The following is a 9,926-nucleotide window of genomic DNA, read 5'->3' on the forward strand; positions in this document are numbered from 1 at the left end:
GACCTTAGTTTTCACTGGAGCTACAGTATCCAGAGTCGTACGTAGTGAGGAGGTAAAATTATTAACAAGATAATCGACCTCTGTTGGAGTAGCGTTCAGATAGCTGCCCTGCTCTATGTTGGTACAGGGCATTGAAGATGATAACAGTGGGTGGATTATATTCTTAAACTTAGTTACAGCACTATCAGAAAGACATCTAGTTTGATAAAGTCTACTCTCCACTGCTGTGTAATCAATTATTGTAAATGTAAATGTTATCAGGAAATGATCAGACAGCAGAGGGTTTTCAGGAAACACTGTTAAATGTTCAGTTTCTATGCCATATGTTAAAACAAGATCTAGAGTGTGATTAAAGTGGTGGGTGGGTTCTTTTACATTTTGAGAGAAGCCAATTGAGTCTAATAACAGATTAAATGCAATTTTGAGGCTGTCATTTTTAGCATCTACATGGATGTTAAAATCACCCACAATAATTATTTTATCTGAGTTGAGCACTAAATCAGATAAAAAGTCTGAGAAATCAGAGAGAAACTCTGTGTAAGGCCCAGGTGGACGATAGATGATAACAAGTAAGACTGGTTTCTGAGTTTTACAGCTGGGTTGGACAAGGCTAAGCATCAGGCTTTCAAATGAATTAAAAGTCTGTCTTGGTCTTTCGTTAATTAATAGACTGGTGTGAAAAATTGCTGCCACACCGCCCCCTCGGCCTGTGCTTCGAGGTTTCTGGTAGTTAGAATGATTCGGGGGTGTTGATTCATTTAAACTAACATAATCATCCTGCTGCAACCAGGTTTCTGTAAGGCAGAGTAAATCGATTTGTTGGTCAATTATTAAGTCATGTACTAACAGAGACTTGGAGGAGAGAGACCTAATATTTAATAATCCACATTTCACTGTTTTACTCTTTGGTTCAGATGTGGATTCTGTATTGTTCTTTCTTTTTGATTTTTTATGTTTAAGTTTTTTATTGCTGGTTTTTGGTTTGTTTTTTGTCTGTTTGGGAGCTGACACAGTCTCAATGGAGATGGTTTTTTGGGGGGGTAGCGGGAGGAGAGAAGCTGCAGAGAGGCGTGTAAGACTGCAACTCTGCTTCCTGGTCCCAACTCTGGATAGTCATATTTTGGGGGGTTTAATAAATTGGTCCATATTTCTAGAAATGAGAGCTGCTCCATCCAAAGTGGGATGGATGCCGTCTCTCCTAACAAGACCAGGTTTCCTCCAGAAGGTTTGCCAATTATCTATGAAGCCCACATCGTTTCTTGGACACCACTCAGACAGCCAGCAATTTAAGGAGAACATGCGGCTAAACATGTCACTCCTGGTCTGATTGGGGAGGGGACCAGAGAAAACTACAGAGTCCGACATTGTTTTGGCAAAGTTGCACACCGATTCAATATTGATTTTAGTGACCTCCGATTGGCGTAACCGGGTGTCATTACTGCCGACGTGAATTATGATCTTACTGTATTTACGTTTACCCTTAGCCAGCAGTTTTAAATTTCCCTCAATGTCGCCTGCTCTGGCCCCTGGAAGGCAATTGACTATGGTTGCCGGTGTCTCTAGCTTCACATGTCTGAGAACAGAATCACCAATTACCAGAGTTTGACCCCCGGCGGGTGTGTCGCCGAGTGGGGAAAAACGGTTAGACACATGAACAGGTTGGTGGTGTACCTGGGGCTTCAGTTTAAGACTATGCTTCCTCCTCACCGTCACCCAACCGCCCTCGTTCCCCAGCTGCTTGGGGTCTGCCGGGGAACAGCTAGCGGGGCCTACGCTATCTTCGGCTGCACCAGCTACAGGGGCCTGACTAGCTACGGGTGAATGAAGGGTGCGAAGCCGAGTCTCCAATTCAGTAATCCTGGCCTCCAGAGCTGCAAATATGCTACATTTGTTACAGGTATCATTACTGCTAAAGGAGGCCGAGGAGTAACTAAACATCTGACACAATGAGCAGGAAAGTGCAACAGGGACAGGTGAAGTAGCCATGGTGCTAACGAGTCAGCTACGAGCTAAGCTAAGCTAGCGAAACAGTAAAGAGACAGTGAGTGAATACTTTGGCTATAAATTAGGTAGTGAGCACACAGAAAGGGTGATTCAGATGAAGCACGTTAAGATTATACTATGAAAAAGGGATGTATCAAAAGATTTCAATTAAATTGCTAAGTAGAAAAGCTACTCAGAAACACCACTGTGTTTGAGCAGGAACAGGAAGTGATACTCTACCGCAGAGCCAGCGAAACACCAAGTGACAGCGCCACCCAAAGGAATCCCAAAGGAATGAGCTGGTCAGTGATCTCGGTGTCGGTGTATTAGCTGAATCATATGGCATTACTATCAGCAAACATACTCTCGAAAGCGAGTACGTTTGCTTTGTTGCGATCCAGTTCTGAGTGCGCGTTCCTGTGCGCCATAGCCTTCTGGTTAGCAAGAAAATAACCTAGGCCGATAGTGATCACTGACTGTTTTTAGGGGCTTGTTGAGATTAAATAGAACAAGATACAAAGGATTAAAACATGTTAAATACACAAAAGCCTTATTAAACGCAGAGTAGCTTGGGCCCGGAAGCAGTATTCATCACGACATCACTTAAAGACCGGATAATGAGGAAAAGAAGAAGGAACCAATGATGTCACACGCACACACTAGAATGCAAAAGCATAAAACTATGCTAATTATTGAAGCACTCAGGTCCGTTATAATTGAGACAGAATTCTGCAACACGTTCTCACTCCCAACTCGTCAAATGTGTGACGCATGGTCAGGCTCCCTCTGCTTCACTTATCGACGCGCAGGGTACCCCCCTGGCGTCGAGAATTGACGTGCAGGGTCCTCCTATTGAATACTATACTGATCCCTAATCGTTGCTTATTGACGACAAGAGATTTCCGCGGAAGAGCCTGCTGTTCGTATATTTACAGATTTCCAAAATCACATAGTGACGTGTACTGAACACAATATATTATATAATGTAAACAACTACCTGAGAAACAGCAGATACAGCAGATAAATTAATTATAGGCCATTACTTTTGTATCGTTTATTGCATTTATGGAGGGAGAGGTGTATGCTGGGTAATGGCACAGCTAGCGACCGGGTGACTTTATTCACCCGCTTCGGCTGTTATCAGTCCATACAATGGGCGTTATTAGCAGAAATCAGTCCCATAGATGTGGGCCATCCACCTGCTAGATTGTTCAGAAGGTTGTTATCATCCATCCAGATGGAGGATCACTAACAGGAGCGTGGAAGATTCCAGAATCCACTCTGGCTGGAATCCGGTGGATACAGCAGTGTTACAGGTAAGACCATTTAAACGGACAGCATTTATAGAATGACTATTAAAAGTCAGCGAGTGTCAATAATGTTAATGTGGTTATGTTAGTAATACACCGAGTGCTAATATAACAGCTTTAAGATGCATTTGTAGATATTATTACGTGTTTTACCGTCTTTATGGTGCTAGCTTAAAGTTACGGTGTAAACGTTAGCTTATATTGTAGTAAAGCTGTTACTGTTTAAACGATGTTAGCACAGAAATATTAGCTTCTGTCATGACTGATGAAGTTACTACTTAATAAAGTTTCCAGTAAAGTGATTAATCGCAGCCACAGATTGACAGTAAATATCCAGATTAGCTTCAGTGCATCTGTAATGAATATGTGCAAGTTTCAGTGCTTCGTTCAAACTGTATGATACTTATACTGACCCAGGGTCAGTGTAAAATACAATCCTAGCTGTGTGAACAAAGCCTGGCTCTTTTAATCCTGCAGGACAAACCTCAGGATGCAGGTTCTTATTACTCTTTCCTGCTGGCACACCTGTCACACCTGAGAGTCAGCTAGAAACTTACAGTGACGTGGACATCATGCAAAGACTGCCAGACTCTGTAATACTGTAAATGATCAGTGACTCAGGTTAACACTAAACTTTAAACAGTACCTCTGTGTCTCTGTGTGTGCTGAACATCTGGAATCAGATTGAGTCAGGCTGCATCAGCTGAATCTGTTATTTGTAAATATCAATATTTTTTATTCAGGTGTGGGGATAATATGTAAGACTGCAGTGAAGCGATGTACCAGATTAATCCCTGGCCAAAGGTATCGTACTTAAATCAGACTACTGATCCAGCCACATCAGCCTTTTGTGAGGTCTGTTTAAAGTAGACTTAAAATGAACTGCAGGTTCCTGAGAGGTGGACTGTGAGCACAGAAACACATGTTCATACATACAGCTGTAGCAAGCTTACATTAATTTTAAATAGATTTGTTACTCTGATGTCTGTCTCTCTGTTAGTCCTCTGACAGACTGGTACCTGTCCAGGTGTGCTCTACCTGTGACTACTGGGACAGGCTCTAGCTCCTGTAATAGAAATTTTCTATTATTCTCATTTAAGGTATTTAAGTGCTTATGCATATGCTTAGTTGTGACACTGTTATAGACTGTTCAGTGAAAGTTTCTAAAACTAGATGAACTTACTTCAGCGTCAGCAGTTTGAGAAAACAATTCCCTTTACAGGTGCTGATAAGACCAAGGGCACAAAACAGCTCAACCATTGATCCGTTAGGTTTCATAGCGAGGCGCGTGAAGTGTGGTATGATCAGTTTGTAACTTCCTCTCTCTTCCTTGGAATGCATAAAGGAGTAGGAGCACGACTTCTGTGGCAGAACTGACATGATTGTGAACTGTGATGTTTGATGTGTGTTGGCTCTCCTGCGCGCAGTAATAAATAGCTTGATCACAGCTCTTTCTGTGTTGCAGACTTTATTTACAAACTTCCACGATACCCCCCACCCTCCCACTGTGAACCTGAATTGAATATTCAGAAGAAAATGAATCGATAGACTGACATTTGTTTAAATACTTCTAGAAATCTGAGCTGTTGGTGTGGTAATAATATTAGAGCTAGCAATCTTTCTTACTGAATCTCTACTGTGAGTCATGTTACCTGAGATTAATTCTATGTTTACCTGACAGCCTGGACAAATGTGCTGTGTGAAGGATGTAAATCAAATCAGATCTTAACTGCTTACATTTAAGGAGCCTGTTCATATTTAATTGTAATATGAACCAATGATTTTTTGATTGCTGATTCTAAGAGAGTCTTTGTGGAAATCCGGTTTGGCTTTTTGTCATTTTAATTCTCTTTTCCATTTGCCAGAACAGTTCTCCACAGTCGCTGTCCACATGGGTCAGTGGGACCAAGCAGCACTCTGCTAATGTGTGGACTCTGACCAGCAACATCCAGCAAGACCCAGGCAGCGTTTTCTATCTCCCAGCTGGAGTTTTTTGTTTGTCTGTGACTGGAGAGTCAGATTTTTGTTGAAGCTGGAGGAACAGCCTCACACTTGCAGAGGTAAGTCAGTTTGTAGAGATCCCTCCCATCTTGACTTTTATGTGCTAGATTTCTTATCTGAAACAGTAACATTTCACTGACTGCTGCTTATACCACAGGTTAATACACACTACTGATCCCTGATGGGAGAATCATCACCTCTGCCAACAAAGAAGCCTGGTGGATATTTGTTTGCAGACTGATGATGGGACATCATGCTCTGCATCTTCAAAGTTTGTCTCTTGATTATTATTCATACACAGTAATGTGAATTATGCTTATATCTAGTATAACTGAACCAACCTGGTGCTCTTCATTTATGGAGGCTGTTGAGTCTGAATGTTGGATGTTGTGTATCTCGTGTTCTCTGGGCTTTGTTGTCCTCAGTCTTTTTGCAGGATCGAAAACAAAACCAGGATGACCGTAAATGTTTCTTCTCCAATTGGATGATGATAAGACCGTGACACGGGATGCCACCTTTAGTCTTGTGATGAAGCAAAGCTCAGGACGAAGTATGATTAAATGGTACCCACATGTGTGCTGCTGAGAAGGATGTACAAGGGCACCTGCAGCCAAATCCAAGCCTCCTCAGGTTAGTTGTAGTTGCAGAATGCCATAGGACTGAGACAGCTGAGGCATCAAATGTTTGATTAAACGGATGAAAAAGAGAAGTTTCTTCCCTATAATTATCACTTTTTAAAATCTTTAGCAACTTCAAGTCTGTCAGCGTGCTGAGGTCACAGAAACAAGAAAAGAAGCTTGACTTCAGAGTGTTGTTTACAGTTGTCTGTCATCATGATCTCCCCTGAAGTTTATCACTGTGAGCCAAGCAGTAAGTCCACAATACTGTAATGATGATTCTGACTTTGGTCACGGTTGCATAATATTTTAATAATATACAATTATTTTTTGTAATTCATATTTTTTCTGTTAATCAAAAATTTACTTTGTGAAATTTGTATTTGAGAATGCAGAATGTGACAATATATTTTTGTTCAATATTTAATTTCTTTCAGTTGCAATTGTTAAATAAATAAAAATATATTCTAATTTAGCAAACTAATTTATCAAAAATATATATACATATATCTGTATTAGTTTTAATACATTAATTTGACACCTGTATTGAAAATACCATATTGTATTCATACAGAATCAGTATGGTATCATTGTTTGTCTGATTGCTGAGACTAAGAGCTATTTTGACTACTCTGTTTAGATCTAAAGTATCCAAAGTTGAGCTCTAATGTTTCTTCACCCTTGTGTGTGTGATATGTGATTTCCTACATGCTGGCAGAGCAGAGCAGAAGTTTGTGCTCACAGATGGTGACGGTGTGGAGAGACGGTGGTGTTTCCTCAGAAGAACTAGCAGAGTCACCAAGGGCACCAGTCCATCTCACCACCTTGACTTGCTGACTGATGCTCGTCTGCACTGCACAGAGGAAATCAACTGACCGAGGTTTGTCCAGTGACGTGTTATGAAATGTATATTTGTTTTATGCTTACAGATATGTTTTTCTTGACAGAGGCTCTGCAGAGGTTAGACAAAGCAGAGAAAATATGTGCTTTACATTTTACTGTGATTTACTGGGACATTTGTTGCCTGATGTTTAGCAGGAATGGAGGAATGGAATCAAAGGGAGATGTTTTTGATGTTTTTGTAATGTGAGTAAATCTTCGGTATTATTTATTTGCTTGGTTATTTTAGGAGTGTTTCTGGGTGAGGGAGAGAGGAGTCATCATCCAGGTAAAGTGACGTGGATCAGTGGACACACTTGTCTCCCCTTTAAAGGAGATACTCTTAGAGAGAGACGATCCGAGTCATCCCTAAATGTTAGTGCTTTCAAATACACAAACATTTCTAAAGGACAAAATCGAACATCCAACTTTGACTGTAATACAATTAAATCTTTGCATGTGTGTTTTCAAACTCTCAGATGGGCAGGATGTCAGTCTTGGACTGTCTAACCTGCCGGAGCAGCACTGAATGACCACCACACATGAGCATGTTCCTGCAACATTCAGCAGCTTTGCTTTTGGTAAGTAGAGTTACCTAACTACAGTAACTATAAACACATGATATCCATTTCTAACGGCCTGGTTACTTCCTGTCAGTTTTTTTAGAAACCATGTGGTCACCTGACCTAACACTGTTTCTTCTTCTTCCCCTTAATGTTGAAGTGTCAAATGTCAAACAGCTGGAGAGGAAACTAAACCAGTACTGGGCTGTTTCACCAACAGGTGCCAGATGCTGTTCCTTCATGGTGACATCACCAGAGACAGCCCCGCCCACCTCAGGACCTCGACATTGATCATGATGATTATAATCGGAACTAATACTGTACAAATCCACGACCAGAATGTTTAGATGCTTTCTAATTATTAATGAATACTGAGAGCCTCTTTCTGTGTTTTGTCTGTTTTGGGTTGTTTTTTGGGTTTTTTTACCTCATTTGTTACTAACAAAGTTCACCAAACTCACACAGTTTACATTCTGTATGTTTCCATCTTTACCAGCCACACTCTACCTGCATTTAGAAAACAAACCTTAGAAATCGTCATTTTTCTCTTTTAGTAATTTTGTAATTCAGTGAATATACTGCGCTGCTTCCTTTTATTGCATCACACATTGCTTTAAGTTTTTCAGTGTCCAGTTATTTTTTACTGCTGTTTGAATTCTCTGTATGTTTGACCCTGTAGACTGTTTGATGGACTGCTTGTCTTCCTGTTTGTAACCGCCGCCTGTTTTTGACTAAAGATTTGGATTTCTGACTTTAACACAGCCTCTGCGTCTCCTCCCTTTGTGTCCTCTTCCTCTGTGAATGTGTTGCATGTGTCACAGATTCATTTTATTAACAGCTTTCTCACAGTGAGTTGCATCAACATTCATTCACTGCACATTTCAGAAGGATTCAGATTAATACATTGATCTTATAGTCAGAATTATCCTGACAGACTGCCACTGTAAATTATCTTTCATCAGGTAAATTTTAAAGCTCAGTATTTCAAAGCAGGAGTTATGAAGAATCATATTGGCATTAGGACTGTTACAATATGTACTAACAAAGTCAAGGTTTTTTAATTATGCTAGAATATTGGAAGACAATCAACTTTTAGTGTTTTCTGCATATTAATTATACTGAAATAGAGATGGTGACCCTAACTGTACAGAAGTATACTAAACAACTGACAATCTAACAAACATTATTGGCCTGAGCCGTCATGCACAGTGAGTCTGATCCTGTGCTGTGAGAGTCTGACAAGCAAGTTTCTGGTCAGTTTGGAAGAAATAATATCACAATGTAGATCTTTTTTTCAATATTCCTTCTCTTTTACAACATAAACTGTGATCAAAGCTACTTATGTTCACAGCATGTAATAATAGTGACAGTCCAGTGCATTGTGGTCTGTTGAGCTAGGGTTAGGGTTAGCAATTCAGACATATGTCTGACATATTACTTTTGATGGATATAACAAACACCTAGGAATTCATATTATAATTTGATTTTCATGAAATATTCATATTCAGTATCAGTCATTTTATATTATAACCACATATCCATCCAGGCTCATTGTGGGGCAGGGCTCAGTCCTGGGATGCTTGAGTGAAAGGTAATGTACACCCTGACCAGGTATCCAGTCTGTCAGAGTTGTTTTCAATATTTGGTTCTAAAATATGAGTGAAAACAAAAATCCAACTAGGATTCTTGCACATGATGGATGAAGTCTGTCTTTGACTGTATTGTCCAGCTGATCCATCAAACCCCCAGCAGGTAAACCTTATCATGACATAACACAGTAACAATGTAAAAAATTAAACAGCAACAGTCTAAATGTAAAGTGCATTCTAAACTCCTCTTCAATAAATCATATGCAAAGAGTCATTCAGGACTGTAAAACGTGAACTACAGAACCCAGAGTCTTCATCATTAAATCTCTGGTTGCTTCATTTTTCTATCCTATATCAGATACTTTAAAGGTTTTAGTAAAGTTGCATTCTCATGGTGAGGCAAAGTGCTTTATGTGTGTGTGCGTGTGTGTCATGAACGGCTGTAAAAGCCCTTTAATTACAGAACAAAGCGGGGTTTGAGTTCGAGTTACGGCAGACTGTCGCTACTTCTAAATGGAACGCAGCCTTCCTACGGCGGACAGCTAATAACAGGAATCGGACGCGCGGTCCACCCGAGGCCACAGCAACCACCATAGCAACAGCCTAGCATGACTTTAAAAACATATTCTGTCTTCATAACTATCAAAAACGTGAAATGATTTGTAAAGTGTGAAAGTGTTACAGCTGCAGAGAGCTATGGCGGTATCTTTGGAAGCTGTTTGCAAAGCTAATAATATACGATGTAACCATGGAGACAGTCAGTCACGTGAGCTAGCGGTGCACGTTTACTACAACGTCCACACGCTGCAGAGGGTAAAGACATTACTTCAGTATTGTTTTATATTTATATATATTTGTCTTGTGTTGACCATCACCTCAGGTTCATCATTACAGTTTCAGCATACAGATGTACACTGTCTAAATATGAACACATTCAAAAAAATCATGTCTCAGAAATAAGCACAGCTGTTCATGTTTGTCATT

General features: G+C 40.2%; 1 long non-coding RNA gene across 6 annotated transcripts; it reads left to right on the forward strand.

The window, feature by feature from the left end:
* Positions 1-2,921: 2,921 nt before the first annotated feature.
* LOC134641664 (uncharacterized) lies at positions 2,922-8,110 on the forward strand. 6 transcript variants are annotated; one of them, XR_010095550.1, is made up of 9 exons: positions 2,926-3,299; positions 5,159-5,353; positions 5,452-5,565; positions 5,720-5,924; positions 6,042-6,164; positions 6,630-6,791; positions 7,041-7,165; positions 7,270-7,371; positions 7,514-8,110. It is a non-coding gene; the product is annotated as an uncharacterized LOC134641664 (long non-coding RNA). The 6 variants fall into 6 exon arrangements; XR_010095553.1 differs by having other exon boundaries at positions 2,922-3,299; positions 5,452-5,924; positions 6,042-6,168; XR_010095549.1 differs by having other exon boundaries at positions 2,924-3,299; positions 5,452-5,924.
* Positions 8,111-9,926: the final 1,816 nt, after the last annotated feature.

The sequence above is a fragment of the Pelmatolapia mariae genome, linkage group LG14, assembly GCF_036321145.2.
Source record: "Pelmatolapia mariae isolate MD_Pm_ZW linkage group LG14, Pm_UMD_F_2, whole genome shotgun sequence".
NCBI classification, from domain to species: Eukaryota; Metazoa; Chordata; class Actinopteri; order Cichliformes; family Cichlidae; genus Pelmatolapia; species Pelmatolapia mariae.